The sequence below is a fragment of the Saimiri boliviensis genome, chromosome 11 (genome assembly GCF_048565385.1).
Source record: "Saimiri boliviensis isolate mSaiBol1 chromosome 11, mSaiBol1.pri, whole genome shotgun sequence".
NCBI lineage: Eukaryota > Metazoa > Chordata > Mammalia > Primates > Cebidae > Saimiri > Saimiri boliviensis.
This window is the reverse complement of record NC_133459.1, coordinates 27,542,612-27,557,931: the sequence shown is the minus strand read 5'-3', so window position 1 is coordinate 27,557,931 and position 15,320 is coordinate 27,542,612. Positions and strand designations below refer to the sequence as shown.

At 47.9% G+C, this 15,320-nt stretch overlaps 1 protein-coding gene, 1 non-coding gene and 1 pseudogene across 2 annotated transcripts in view; all 3 read right to left on the bottom strand.

The window, feature by feature from the left end:
- The window catches only part of OPRD1 (opioid receptor delta 1), a 54,508-nt gene that overhangs the window by 19,812 nt on the left and 19,376 nt on the right, over nucleotides 1-15,320 (bottom strand). The gene's annotated exons all lie outside the window — the stretch shown is intronic.
- LOC141580221 (small nuclear ribonucleoprotein G pseudogene) lies at nucleotides 121-4,660 on the bottom strand (annotated as a pseudogene).
- LOC120366276 (5S ribosomal RNA) lies at nucleotides 10,381-10,499 on the bottom strand. Its single transcript, XR_005581003.1, has one exon. It is a non-coding gene; the product is annotated as a 5S ribosomal RNA (ribosomal RNA).

The window sequence follows — 15,320 nt, the reverse complement described above, 5'->3', positions numbered from 1 at the left end:
AGCCCTAGGCTGGTCTTGAACTCCTGACCTCAGGTGATCCACCCACCTCGGCCTCCCAAAGTGCTAGGATTACAGGCATGAGCCACCGCGCCCGGCTAAACTCGGATTTTTAAGTGAAGCACTAAATAATTGGCAGTTCTGTGTCTGTGTGTGTGTGTGTGTGTGTGTGTGTGTGTGTGTGTGTATGTGTGTGTGTATCAGTGTGAGGGCCCTGTCAACTGGTGGGCCTCACTATAGGGGAATTGAGTGATGATCTAGCTTTTACACCGAGGAACATGTAAATGTCAGTTTTCGTAGGTCTGTTCTCTGGCCTTCAGGGCTTCAGAAAAGAATCCTCCCATCTCCCAGCTGGGTTGCATACCTCTGGCTGTCAGAATTATGTTGGCAGAGCTGGAGAAGGGGCCTGGGAGTTCCCCCACCTCCCCACTTAAAAAAATAATAAAAATAGAGATGGTGGGGAGGTCTCACTATGTTGCTCAGGCTGGTCTCGAACTCCTGGGCTCAAGTGATCCTCCCACTTCGGCCTCCCAAAGTGCTGGGATTATAGGCATGAGCCATCGCACCTGGCCTCCCACTCCGTATTTTACCTTTGGTATCTTGCCCTGACTCTTTCTGTGACTGCTGGCCCTGAGTCCAGACTTCCTCCATGTTAACTTCTCTAGGAAAAGAAAAAACCTTGCCTTCTTGCAGAGTGGAGGGGTAGCCATCTGCTTGTGCAGGGTACAAGGATGGGGGTGCCTGGCAGTCCCAGTACTCCCTCTAGACAATCCTCCTCCTGCCCCCGTTTTCTGTCCCACACCTCACCCCTGCTGTCATTTCTCTTCCAGTTGCTTCTCGTGGTCCAAATACGTATTGACAGCTCTTAGACAAGGTTAACGGAAGCACAAGAGGTGAGGTGATTTATCCAAGGTCACATGACTAGTAAGTGGCAGATCTGGTACTGAACTCAGTCTAAATGCCAACATCTGGTAACCCGTTACCTTCCTTAAGTAGAGACGGGGTTTCATCATATTGGCCAGGGTGGTCTCAAACTCCTGACCTCAGTTGATCTGCCTGCCTTGGCCTCCCAAAGTGCTGGGATTACAGACCTGAGCCACCATTCTTGGCCAAGCCTGTTTGCATCTCCTGCAAGGAAGGAAGATACTTGTTACCTTCCTTCCCCCCCACCTCTCATAGCAAAAAAGTCAAGAACGTGAACTTCTTATAAACTGGCCTTTGCTCACAGGTATTAAGTGGACACTCGATCCACGCCAGGCACTGCATAAGGGATCTAGGTGTAATGACGACAGTCTGGCCTCTTGAAATCTATGACCTTAGCGAGGAGGGCAGACGTTGAACAAACTGCTTTGTTAATTAATGAACAGTTACCTGCTATTACCAAGATGCCGTGAAGGATAAGAACGGGGTATATTGATGGACACAACCTAGTGGGAGTGACAGGCAGGGGAGTGTGGAGGGACCCTGGCTTAGACGAGAAGGTCAACAATGGCTTTTCTGAGGAGGTGTGCTATGAACTGAAGTCAGTTCCCCCAATTTCATATACTGAAACCCTAATCCCCAATATGATGATATTGGGGCTCCTCTTGCTGCCAATTTTTTTTTTCAAATAACTGTTTTGTTGTTGTTGTTTTCTTTATGCTGCAGTTTACATATGAAAGCCCCAAGCCCACACAACACTTGGTTTTCTGGTTTTATTTATTTTTATTTATTTCTGAGACAGGTTCTCATCCTATTTCCCATCCTGGAGTGCAGTGGTGCGAGCATAGATCACTGTAGCTTTGGCCTTCTGGGCTCCAGTGATCCTCTTACCTCAGCTTCCCAAGTAGCTGGGACTACAGGTGCACACCACCACACCTGGTTAATATTTTGAATTTTTTGTAGAGACAGGGTTTCCCCATGTTACCCAGGCTGGTCTCAAACTCCTGGGCTCAAGCAGTCCGCCCACCTCAGTCTCCCAAAGTGCTGGGATTACAGGCCTGAGCCACTACGCCAGTCTTCGTTATTCCTTCAGTGTCCATGTCCGCAGAGACTGCTTCTCCCAATCACATGTGCCATTTGATTCTCAACTGGTACATGCAGAACAACAAAGAACCTGGCTCTCCAGCACTCGTACCTGGGCCCTTCCACTTAAGTGCACTCACGTCTATTTGGGCTGGACCTCTGCCCTGGTCTCATCACCCCTGTGGTGTCCTCAGGTCAGAAATGCAAACAGGCTTGGCTAAGACACAGTGGCTCATACCTGTAATCCCAGCACTTTGGGAGGCTGAAGCAGGCAGATCACCCGAGGTCCGGAGTTGAGACCAGCCTGACCAACATGAAGAAATCTCGTCTCTACTCAAAATACAAAAATTAGCCAGGCGTGGTGGCGGGCGGCTGTAAGCCCAGCTCCTCAGGAAGCTGAGGCAGGAAAGTTGCTTGCACCCAGGAGGCAGAGGTTGCAGTGAGCTGAGATTGTGCCACTGCACTCCAGCCGGGGCAACAAGAGCAAAACTTCAAAGAAGGGAGGAAGGAAGGAAAGGAGAAAGGGAGGCCATTTTTATATTTTTAGTAGAGACGGACTTTCACCATGTTGGCCAGGCTGGTCTCAAACTCCTGACCTCAGGTGATCTGCCCGAGCTTATTCTTTTCTCTCTGTGTCTCTTTCTCTCTGTGTCTCTCTGTCTCTCTCTCTCTCTGTGTCTCTCTGTCTCTCTCTCTCTCTCTCTCTGCTGTGCAAGGGCAGTGATGAGGCAGCCATCTACAAGCCAGGCAGGCAGCCCTCACCAGAACCTGACCGTGCCGGCAGCTTGATCTTGGGCTTCTGTCCTCCTGAACTGAGAAAATAAATCTCTGTTGTTGAAGCCACCCAGTCTATATTTTGATCTAAGACACAGCGACATTTCTGCCAGGTTGGGAAGGATGAGTTAGCCATGTAAAGAGAAAGAGGAAGGTTGGTCCAAAGAGAAGGAACAGCATGTACAAAGGCCTAGTGGCAGGAAAGAGCTCGATGAGCTGCAGGAATGGTCGGAAATCACGTGTGACTACGATACAGAAAGGAGGCAACAGGAGATGCAGTAGCGGAAATCTGTGGGGGTCAAATCATGCAGGGCCTTAGGGCTAGGAAAGAAGTTTGGCTTTACTGTGAGTGGGACAGGAAGCCACTGAAGACTTTAAACAGAGAAGCGATGTGGTTCATTTATGTGAGTTTCTTAAAAGATCATGCTGGCCTGGCGAAGTGGCTCACGCCTGTAATCCCAGCACTTTGAGAGGCCGAGGAGGGTGGATCACGTGAGGTCAAGAGCTCAAGACCAGCCTGGCCAACATGGTTTGGACTCGATCTCCTGACCTTGTGATCTGCCCACAGGCAGATTACCTGAGGTCAGGAGTTTGAAACCAGCCTCGCCAACATAGCAAAACCCCATCTCTACTAAAAATACAAAAATTAGCTAGGTGTGGTAGTGCGCGCCTGTAATCCCAGCTACTCAGGAGGCTGAGGGAGGAGAATCACTTGAACCCAGGAGGCAGAGACTGCAGTGAGCCGAGATCACACCACTGCACTGCAGCCTAGCAACAGAGTGAGACCCTGTCTCAAAAAAAAAAAAAAGAAAGAAAGAAAGAAAGATCATGCTGACTACTGTGTGGAGGCTAGATGGAGCACGAGGCAGGAGGAGGCCGGAGACTCAACTTTCTAGAAAGAGAAATTGTTTATGGCTCCATTTCCCAAAACTCTACTATGGTTCTCTAATTTTTTTTTTCTATTACAAAAGGTTGTGGATATGAAATTGGGCCTTTACCTTATACCATATACAAAAATTAACTCAAAATGGATCAGGCTTAAAAGTCCTAGAAGGAAATATAAAATAAAGCTTTATGCAGATTTTTTTTGACTATTACAAAAGTTTATTTAGCAAAAAGTCTAATATGAAAATGTACATGACCTAATTTTTACAGCATAGTAAAACAGGCCCTATGGAGAGAGGACACGGGTTTCTCCGCTGAACAGCCATTATTTATACTTGTTCCAAGGCTTCTAACATGATGATACTATTTCCTCGTATTACCACCATTCCAGTATTGTTCTGTTGTCCGCTAGTCGCCAACTCCACACATTCATCTATCACAAGATTCATAAAGGGATCAAATCCCCACAATATTCCTTGGACATGTCTGCCACCATTTCATTTCAATGATAACTTCTTGTCCATAAATTTTTTCAACTCGGGAGGGTGAGCTTTGCTCATGATGGCTACTCCGTGGGCACACAGAGGCCTTGGACTTTTTTTTTTTTTTTTAAAGACAGGGTTTCACCATATTGGTCAAGGCTGGTCTCGAACTCCTGACCTCAGGTGATCCGCCTGCCTCAGCCTCCCAAAGTGCTGGGATTACAGGCGTGAGCCACTGCACCCGGCAATGACACCAGATTTGGCAATGATTTCTCGTTTTGTTTCTTTGTTTTCCTTTCTTTTTTTTCTCTCTTTTTTAAGTTTATTTTTAGATTTGGTAATAATCTCTTGGACATGACACCAAAAGCCCAGGCAACAATAACAAATACATTAAGTTGGACTATATCAAATTTAAAAATTTTGTGCATCAAATGACACTATTATCCCGGTACTTTGGGAGGCCAAGGCAGGTAGATCAGTTGAGGTCAGGAGTTTGAGACCAGCCTGTCCAGCATGCCTAAACCCCATCTCTATTAAAAAAAAAAATTTTTTTTTAATTAGCTGAGAGTGGTAGTGTGCACCTATAATCCCAGCTACTCGGGACACTGAGGCACAAGAATCACTTGAACCTGGGAGGCGGAGGTTGCAGTGAGCCAAGATAGTGCCATTACCTATGCAACAATCTTGCATGTTCTTCACATGTACCCCAAAACCTAAAATGCAATTAAAAAGAAAAAAGAATTAAATGCTGTAAGTCCTCTACAATTTAGTGGTGCCTGTCACATGACAAATAAATAAATATTACCTATTTATTAAAAAAAAAAAAAAAAAGATAGTGCCATTGCACTCCAGCCTGGGTGAGACAGAGTGAGACTCTGCCTGCCCCTCCCCTCCAAAAACAAAAACAAATGACACTATCAACAGACTGAAAAGGCCACTCATGGAATGGGAGAAAAGATTTGCAAATCATATATCTGATAAGGGGTTAATATCCAGACTATATAAAGAATTCCTACAACTCAACCAAACGCAAATAACTTAATTAAAAAATGAACAAGGGCCAAGCATGGTAGCTCTTGCCTGTAATCCTAGCACTTTGGGAGGCTGAGATGGGTGAATCACTTGAGTCTAAGAGTTCAAGACCAGCCTGGCCAACATGGCGAAACCCCATTTCTACAAAGATTAGCTGGCCATGGTGACATGTAGCCTGTAGTCCCAGCTCCTTGGAAGGAAGAGGTGGGAGAATCGCTTGAGCCCTGGAGGTCAAGGCTGCAGTGAGCCATGATTGCATCACTACACTCCAGCCTGGACAACAAAGTAAGACTCCGTCTCAAAAAAAAAAAAAAAAAGGACTTGAATATTTCTCCAAAAAAGATATACAAATGACCAATAAGGCCATCAAAAGATGCTCAACGTCACTATCATTAGGAAAATGCAAATCAAAACCGTAATGAGATAGTACTTCATACTATTAAGATAACAACAACAGGCTGGGCATGGTGGCTCACGCCTATAATCCCAGCACTTTGGGAGGCTGAGGCGGGTGGATCACGAGGTCGAGAGATCGAGACCATCCTGGTCAACATGGTGAAACCCCGTCTCTACTAAAAAAGTGCAAAAAATTAGCTGGGCATGGTGGCTCGTGCCTGTAATCCCAGCTACTCAGGAGGCTGAGGCAGGAGAATTGCCTGAGCCCAGGAGGCGGAGGTTGCGGTGAGCCGAGATCGCGCCTGGGTAACAAGGGCGAAACTCCGTCTCAAAAAAAAAAAAAAAAAGATAACAACAACAACAAAACCCAGAAATCAAGTGTTGGCAAGGATTTGAAGAAACTGAAACTCTTGTGTGCCATTGGTGGAAATGTAAAATGGTGCCGCCCCTGTGGAAAACAAAATTGCAATTCCTCAAAAATTTGAAAATAGAATTGCCTTATGATCAATCCAATTCTTCTTCCAGGTAGAAGAATTAAAAGCAGGGTTCTGCTTAAAAAAAAAAAAAAAAGGGGGGGGAGCTGGGTGTGGTGGCTCACACTTGTAATCCCAGCACTTTGGGAGGCTGAGGCAGGTGGATCACCTCAGGTCAGGAGTTCAAGACCAGCCTGACCAATATGGTGAAACCTCGTCTCTAAAAAAAGAAAAAGAAAAAGCAGGGTTTTGAAGAGCTGTGTGTATACCCATGTTCACAGCAGTATCCTTCACAATAGCCAATATCAACGATACGTGGGAAAGGAACCCACACAGCCACTGATAGAAGGAGAAACAAAATGTGACATAGACATGAGATGGAATATTATTCAGCCTTAAAGGAAGAAGGAAATTTCTAGCCTGGGCAACATGGCAAAAGCCAGTCTCTACAAAAAATACAAAAATTAGCTGGGCGTGGTGGTGCATGCCTGTAGCCCCAGCTACTCGGGCAGCTGAGGAGGGGCAACTGCTTGACCCCGGAAGTCAAGGCTGCAGTGAGCCAAGATCACATCAATGCACTCCAACCTGGGCGGCAGAGTAAGACCCTGTCCCAAAAATAATAATAATAATAATAAATAAATAAGTAAATAAATGCCCAGTGCCCAGAAGGTCAATACATTCCCTCCTTTGTGCAAGGTGTCAATGGGAGACCACTGACAGCTTTGGGTGGGTTGTCTGTTTCCTTTAGGCAATATTCTCCTATGCGCCAAGCACTATGCCAAAAGCAGTGAATGCAGGATTTCATCTCAGCCTCATTCTGCAAATGAGCTAAGTTAGATGCTCACCCAAAGACACACAGCTACGAAGTGATGGTGACAGGATTCACGTGCAGATCTATCTAGTTTCCAGAGCCTAAGCTCATAACCTCTTGAGTCTGTGTCCACTTTCCCCCAGCCTCCTTGCCTCCTGTACCTGTGAAACCTTAGCCATGGCGAGGAGCCAGGCTGGGCTGGGGATGAGCCCCCTCTGTAGCACACTCGTCTGCTTCTCACATATTCCCCAACCCTGCTATGGTTTAAGGATTTGGAGACAGTGCTCACAGCCTAGGTGGGGTCAGGGAGAGACAAGCTTATAAACATCAGACCAATGTCACAGGCACGAATGTGAGGCCCAGTAGGGCAAGTCAGAGAGGTCAATTCAGAACAAAATGTATACCTCTGATTCCAATGGGGTAGCAGCCAGTATTTAGGGATAATAACTGTGCTAGGTCTTCCTCCGGTGTGATTTATGGGCTCCTTACACCTGTGTTTGGTTTTTTGTTTTGGTTTTGGGTTTTTTTTTTTTTTTTTGAGATGGAGTTTTACTCTTGTTGCCCAGGCTGGAGTGCAATGGTGCGATTTCAGCTCACCACAACCTCTACTTCCCGGGTTCAAGTGATTCTCTTGCCTCAGCCTCCTAAGTAGCTAGGATTACAGGCTTGAGCCATCAAGGCTGGCTAATTTTGTATTTTTAGTAGAGACAGGGTTTCTCCATGTTGGTCAGGCTGGTCTCGAACTCCTGACCTCAGGTGATCCACCCACCTTGGCATCCCAAAGTGCTGGGATTATAGGCATGAGCCACCACACCCCACCTGGTTTTGTTTTTTTAACAGATAATAAACATATGTTGGACACTTACTATATTCCGGGCACTGACATAAGCATTTTACTTTATTTTTTTATTTTAAATTTAAATTTTTTATTTTTTGGAGACAAAGTCTTATTCTGTTGCCCAGGCTAGAGTACAGCTCACTGCAACCTCCGCCTCCTGGTTCAAGCAATTTTCCTGCCTCTGCCTCCCAAGTAGCTGGGATTACAGGTGCCCACCACCACATGCAGCTAATTTTTGTATTTTTAGTAGAGACAGAGTTTCACCATGTTAGCCAGGCTGGTCTGGAACTTCTGACCTCAAGTGAGCCACCTATCTTGGCCTCCCAAAGTACTGGGATTACAGGCATGAGCCACTGTGCCTGGCCCCACATTTTACATTCTTGAATCCTCACTCTGGGGCAGACAGTGTTTAATATTTCCAATTTATAGACAGAAGGAGAGGCACTTGCCCAAGGCTGCAGAGTGAGAAATAGGCTGAGCAGAGAGTCAGACCCAGTGCTCTTCCCCAAAACCCCAGGGTCGTCTTCTTGGCTTCGGTTTTAGCTTCTGTCCTGTAGACCCGAAGTACTCTGTGTCCTTCACATACTCTTTTTGTCAGGCAGTGGCTCATGCCTGTAGTCCCAGCTACTCAGAAGGCTGAGGTGGGAGGATCACTTGAGTGCAGGAAGTAGAGGCTGCAGTGAGCTATGATTACGCCACTGCACTCCAGCCTATTAAAATGGAGGGACAGAGTGAGACTCCATTTTATATATATACAAGCTCGCAGTGGGCAGGAATCACGTCTGTCTTGGCTATCATGAAGAGCCTAGAACCTACAACAGCACCCAGCACAAAGCAGGCACTCAAAACATATTTGTGAAATGAACAAATTTTCATTATCTGTCTTACACACTAGACTGGGGCATCCTTCAGGCAGGAACTGTGTCCCCTTCTCGCTGCCTCCCAGCACCCATCACAGGGCCAGGCTCAGAGGAGACGCAGCGCTTACTGGAGGAATCCTGTGTGCAGGTGTCAAGCTGCCCTGATCCGTGGTAACGAGCCACAGACCGAAGAGATCAGATTGGAGCATCTCTTCCTCCTCACCCTCCCTTCCCCTTGCACTCTCTCCTTTCGTCCTTCTCCCTCCCTCCCATCCTACCTCCTCCCATGCTCACCCTGGACCAGCTCAGGTCCCCTGAAGGATGCCTGGGCCGGACCCTGTTGACCCTGAAGTCTGACGTGACTCAGCTCCGCCGGTGGTGGGGTTCACTCCGATTATTTAGCCAGGGTAGCTAATTTGTCCTTAACTAAACTGAGGGGATTTTTTTCCCACTGATGCACAACAGCCCGTGAGTTCAAAGTGGGGGCAAGATACCTAAAATCAAAACCAATAACAATGGTAACAAGGGCAGAACTTCTACACGCAGCCCCACTGACCCTGTGGCACCCCAGGAGCCAAACGGAACAAGCGGCTCCAGCCTAGACCAAAGCTCATTTGGTCTCCAACCAAATCCGGTGTGGATTGCTGGAGTATTTAGAATTAAATTTATTCCCAATTGCTTTTCGAGTGCTCAAAAATAACAGCTGCTCAATATAAATGCAAAATCATTTACAGACATAATTAAGTGAAGGATCTCGAGCCCATCTTGGATCATCGAGGTGGACCCTAACTCCAGCAGCAAGTGTCCTTGGAAGAGCAGAGGAGAGCGCCGTGTGCAGAGGGAGGCAGAGATTAGATGATGCAGCCGCATACTAAGCCTGGAGCCACCAGAAACGGGAAGAAGTGAGGAAAGATTCTCCCCAAGAGGCTTCAGAGAAAGCACAGCCCTGCTGCCACCTTGATTTTGGATTTCTGGCCTCCAGAACTGTGACAGAATGAATTTCTGTGTGTTTTTCTTTTCTTTTCTTCTTCTTTTTTTGAGACAGAGTTTCGTTCTTGTTGCCCAGGCTGGAGGGCAAGGGCAAGATCTCAGCTCTTCGTAACCTCTGTTCTCCTGGGTTCAAGCGATTCTCCTGCCTCAGCCTCCTGAGTACCTGGGATTACAGGCATGCATCACCACACCTGGCTAATTTTTTTTTTTTTTTTTTTTTTTTTTTTTTTTTTTTTGAGACGGAGTTTTGCTCTTGTTACCCAGGCTGGAGTGCAATGGCGCGATCTCGGCTCACCGCAACCTCCGCCTCCTGGGCTCAGGCAATTCTCCTGCCTCAGCCTCCTGAGTAGCTGGGATTACAGGCACGTGCCACCATGCCCAGCTAATTTTTTTGTATTTTTAGTAGAGACGGGATTTCACCATGTTGACCAGGATGGTCTCGATCTCTCGACCTTGTGATCCACCCGCCTCGGCCTCCCAAAGTGCTGGGATTACAGGCTTGAGCCACCGCGCCCGGCCAATTTTGTATTTTTGAACAATGAGTTCAAACCTCCCCTCCCACTTTACGGATGGGGAAACTGAGGTCTGGAGAGGGGAAAACAGTTGTGCAAGGTCACACAGAAAATCAGTTCTCCTGACTTCCGGGAAACCAAGTTCCTTGGTGTTTCTCCATGTTGGTCAGGCGGTCTTGAACTCCCAAGCTCAGGTGATCCACCTGCCTTGGCCTCCCAAAGTGCTAGGATTACAGGCATGAGCCAACCGTGCCCTGTCTAAATTTCTAGGTTTTCTTTTTTTTTTCTTTTTTTTTTCCTTTTTAATATTTAAACATTAATTTAAAAGCGTATGGCACCCGTTATTCCCAGAAGGTCTCCCATCCAAGTATTAACCAGGCCCGACCCTGCTTAGCTTCCGAGATCAGATGAGATCGGGCACGTTCAGGGTGGTATAGCCATAGACTAAATTTTTGTTTTAAGCCATCAAGTCTGCAGTAATTTATTTTGGCAGCCCTAGGGAACTAATCTGATAAAAGTACAAGTAGTCTCAGCTACTGGGGAGGCCGAGGCAGGAGGACCACCTGAGCCTGGGAGTTCAAGGCAGTGGTGTGCCACGATCACACCTGTGAATAGCCATTGCACTTCAGCCTGGGTGACAGCTTTAGGTCCCATCTCTTACAGCAACCAAAGAAAGGGCAGCCCAAGGAGAAGCATGGACTTTGACACTGGACACACCTATTGAAGCCCCAGCTCTGTCCCTAATTGCATTGATCTTGGGTGAGCTCTAACCTCTCTGAGCCTCACTTTACTCCTCTGTGAACTGGTTACAATGGTCCTTCCTGCCTCGTGAGGGCGTGGGGAATACCAAACGAGGTAATTCCTGCCATGTTCCTAGCACTCCACCTGGTCCACCCGTAACATAATGGCTTCTCTTGCTCAAGTGAACAAGACGGATCCAAAATGCACTTTTGAAGTGTCCCTGGAGTCACAGGGCCCCTAACTTCTCTACTGGCTCTTGGTAACCTGCCATCATTGGGGTGGGACACAGAGCCCTGTGTTGGAACTTCAGCACTGGAAGAGGCTCCAATCTGTAACAATGAGTTCAAACCTCCCCTCCCACTTTACAGATGGGGAAACTGAGGTCTGGAGAGGGGAAAACAGTTGTGCAAGGTCACACAGAAAATCAGTTCTCCTGACTTCTGGGAAACCAAGTGCCTTCTGCTTCTCCAAGCTGAATTCCTAGGATCTAAGTCTCTGATGAGGTTCAAGGCGGCTGAGGCCAAAGGGGAAGGAGGATCCTGTCCAAGACTTCAGAATTTCTGACAAGGTCCCGGCTCTTAGCAGGTGGCTACACTCCAGGTCCCTGTGTTCAGTGAGTAACCAGTGTAGGTAGGTCCATGAATGGAACCATCTCAATCACCGTCATCATGTCACCACCACCTCCATCCCAGCAGCTATGTGGACTCAGTGTTTACCCAACTAACACATTCTATTGAATGTTACTATGACATTTACAGAGATCATCTCATTTAATCCCTCCAAAAACCCTATGAAATTGCTGCTATCCTCACTGTACAGAGGAGGAAAGTAAGCCTTGGGAGGGTAGACTGAAGTCAATAGTGCATCACAAAACCCATGTCTACCCAGGACCTCGGAATGTGACACTATTTGGAAATATGGACTTTGTAAATGTAATTAGTGAAGATGAGGCCATACCAGATTAGGGTGGGTCCTTATATGACTGATGTCCTTACGAGAATAGAGAGTCGGATGTGATGGCTCACACCTGTAATCCCAACACTTTGGAAGGCTGAGGCAGGAAGATCATTTGAGTCCAGGAGTTCAAGACTAGCCTGGGCAACATGATGAGACTCTCCATAAAACAGGGGTGCCCAACCCTGTTTTATAGGACCGGCCCACACAACAGGAGGTGAGCAGTGGGCAAGCAAAGCTTCATCTGTATTTATAGCTGCTCCCCACTGCTGGCATTACCACCTGAGCTCTGCCTCCTGTCAGATCAGCTGTGCCATTAGATTTTCACAGGAGCTTGAACCCTATTGTGATCTAGGTATGCAAGGGATCTAGATTGCAAGCTCCTTATGGGAATCTAATACCTGATGACCTGTCATTGCCTCTTATCATTCCATGGGACCATCTAGTTGCAGGAAAACAAGCTCAGGAGTCCCACTGATTCTATCTTACGGTGAGTTGTATAATTATTTCATTATATGTAATAATAATAGAAATAAAGGGCACAATAAATTTAATGTGCTTGAATTATCCTGAAACTATCCCTGTCCCTCACCCCCACCCCACCCCTGTCCAGGGAAAACTTGTCTTCCATGAAATTGGTCCCTGATGCCAAAAAGGTTGGGGACCGCTGCTATAAAAAAAATAGCCGGGGCCGGGTGGGATGGCTCACACCTGCAATCCCAGCACTTTGGGAGGTGGAGGTGGACAGATCACAAGGTCAGGAGTTCAAGACAAGCCTGGCCAATATGGTGAAACCCCATCTCTACTAAAAATTTAAAAATTAGCTGGCATTATGGCATGCGCCTGTAGTCCCAGCTACTCGGGAGGCTAAGGCAGAAGAATCGCTTGAACCCAGGAGGCGGAGTTTGCAGTGAGTGTAGATTGCACCACTGCGCTACAGCCTGGGAGGCAGAGCAAGACTCTGTCCCCTACAAAAAAAAAAAAAAAAAAAAAAAAAAATAGCCAGGTATGGTGGCGCACCCCTGCAGTCCCAGCTACTTGGGATTGCTTGAGCCCAGGAAGTCGTGAGCCATGTTCACACCACTGCACTCCAGCGTGGGCAAAAGAGAGAATCGCTGTTTCAAAAAAAAAAGGACTCAAGACACAGAGACACACAAGGCCATGTGAAAACAGGAAAAAATTAGAGTGAGGTAGCTGGAATGCCCAGGATTGCAAGCAACCACAAAAGCCGGGACAGCAAGTCCTCCCATGGAGGCTTCAGAGGGAGCACAGCCCGGCCATCACCTTGACTGCAGACTTCTAGCCCCCTGAGCTGTGAAATGTCTGCTGTTTTAAGTCTCCCAGTTTACAGCAATTTGCTACAGCAGCCCTAGGGAACTAACACAAAGGGGTTAGCCATCTCAGCAGCCATGGCCTAAAACACAGAAGCAATGTCTGTTAAAATTCCTCCACACCCCAGCTCTCACAACAGAAGGCCTTTTTCCGTCAGGAACATAGAATGTTGGCCTAGAATGAACACTGGCCGGGAAGAGTGTTTGCGAGCACTTACACGTGCCAGTCTCGCTCCTAAGTGGCAGCCATGTGTGCATAAACCCACTGAATCCACACAACTGCCAAAGGAGGGGAGCGCTGTTCTCCCCACCTTACAGGTGGGGAATGTTGAGGCTCAGAGGGGTGAAGTAACTCACCCAGAGGCCCACAGCTGAGGGTAGCAGGGCCTAGGTTAGGCCTCTGGTTCCTTGGATTCCAGAACCCACACTCCTAACCACCCCCCAATCTTCTCCCTGCAGGTCAAGTTCATTCCCTTTATTTTACAAACGAGGAAACCAAGGCACATCTACAGTAGTGATCGCAAAGGCTCTTCAATGGAGAAGCTTCAATGAAGCAACTGCCAGTCAGCCAGGGTCCAGCTGGGGCTCCCTCTATTTGCAGACAAAGGGCGGTTGCCCTCCACGACTGGCAAAACAAGCCCAGCTGGACAGCAGGAGCTGCAGGCTGCATCCCTGCCCACCACTTAACGAGAGTGGCAAGCGGCCAGAAATTAATTAGCTGTCTCAGTTTTGGCACAGCCTGAGGAAGGAAAGTGATTAATTATAACGAAGCCCAGAGAGCATGTCATAAGAGAAGATTAAAGGCTGGAACAGAGAAATCCAGGCCCCAGAGTTGAACGTGAGCGGGGAGGCCGGCCAGGTCACACTCAACGAGAAACAGGACAGATGCCTCATTCAGCTCAGTTCGAGAGCAACACTCACGGCAGCCAGGGAAGAGCAGCTCCTCCCCACCATCCTGGCTCGGCTTCTGGCTTAGGGATGGCTGGACCAGGGATGGGGCAGCAGGCACGATGGGGGCCCAAGAAAGCAGAGTCCCGCAAGGGTGTGGCATACCAGCCCACGGGCCTCTGGAAATAGGACATGCGCCTTGTACAAACACCTAGTGACATGCTGCCTGAGTGTTGGACCCTCTGCTGGGGCTCCAGCTATGAACAAAGGATATACTCCTCCCACCCCACACCCACTCATGGTGGGGAGAACAGAGCAGGGGAGCAATCAGGTGTCTGAAATAGTACATAGTCCCTGCTCCAACGGCGGGGGACACACAGGACATGGTGGGAACACAGAGGAGGGTTACCTGTTGGCTGGAGGAGCAGTGAGGAGCAATCAGAGAAGACTCCCTGGAGGAAAGGTTTTTCTAAGCTGAAAAGTAAGGGGTTTCTCTGAAGGAGACAGCAGCCTGAGGTTCCTGCACACCTTACTGCCCTCTTGTCTCACAGTTGGGGGATTTTTATTCTAGATCCCAACAACTCCACAGAGCAAATCATATTAACAAAGTGTCATCTGGATATTTAAGAAGTACTTGGATGGGCACAGGGGCTCACATTTATAATCCCAGCACCTTGGGAGGCCGATGGGGGAGGATCACTTGAGCTGAGGAGTTTGAGACCAGCCTGGGCAACATAGGGAGACCTTGTCTTTGTTAAAAATTTTAAAATTGGCCGGGCGCGGTGGCTCAAGCCTGTAATCCCAGCACTTTGGGAGGCCGAGGCGGGTGGATCACGAGGTCAAGACATCGAGACCATCCTGGTCAACATGGTGAAACCCCGTCTCTACTAAAAATACAAAAAATTAGCTGGGCATGGTGGCGCGTGCCTGTGATCCCAGCTATTCAGGAGGCTGAGGCAGGAGAATTGCCTGAACCCGGGAGGCGGAGGTTGCCGTGAGCCGAGATCGCACCATTGCACTCCAGCCTGGGTAACGAGCGAAACTCCGCCTCAAAAAAAAAAAAAAAAAAAAAAAATTAAAATTAGCTGGCATGGTAGCACACGCCTGCAGTCCCAGCTACTCAAGAGGCTGAGGTGGGAGGATCATTTGAGCTCGGGAGATGGAGGTTGCAGTGAGCTGAGATAGAGCTACTACACTCCAGCCTGGATGACAGAGTAAGACCCTGTCTCAAAATAACAAAGAAAGAAAAAGACAGATGGGAGGAAGGAAGGAAGAAAGGGAGGAAGGAAGGAAGAAAGGGAGGAAGGACGAACGGAAGGAAGGAAGGACGAACGGAAGGAAGGAAGGAAGTC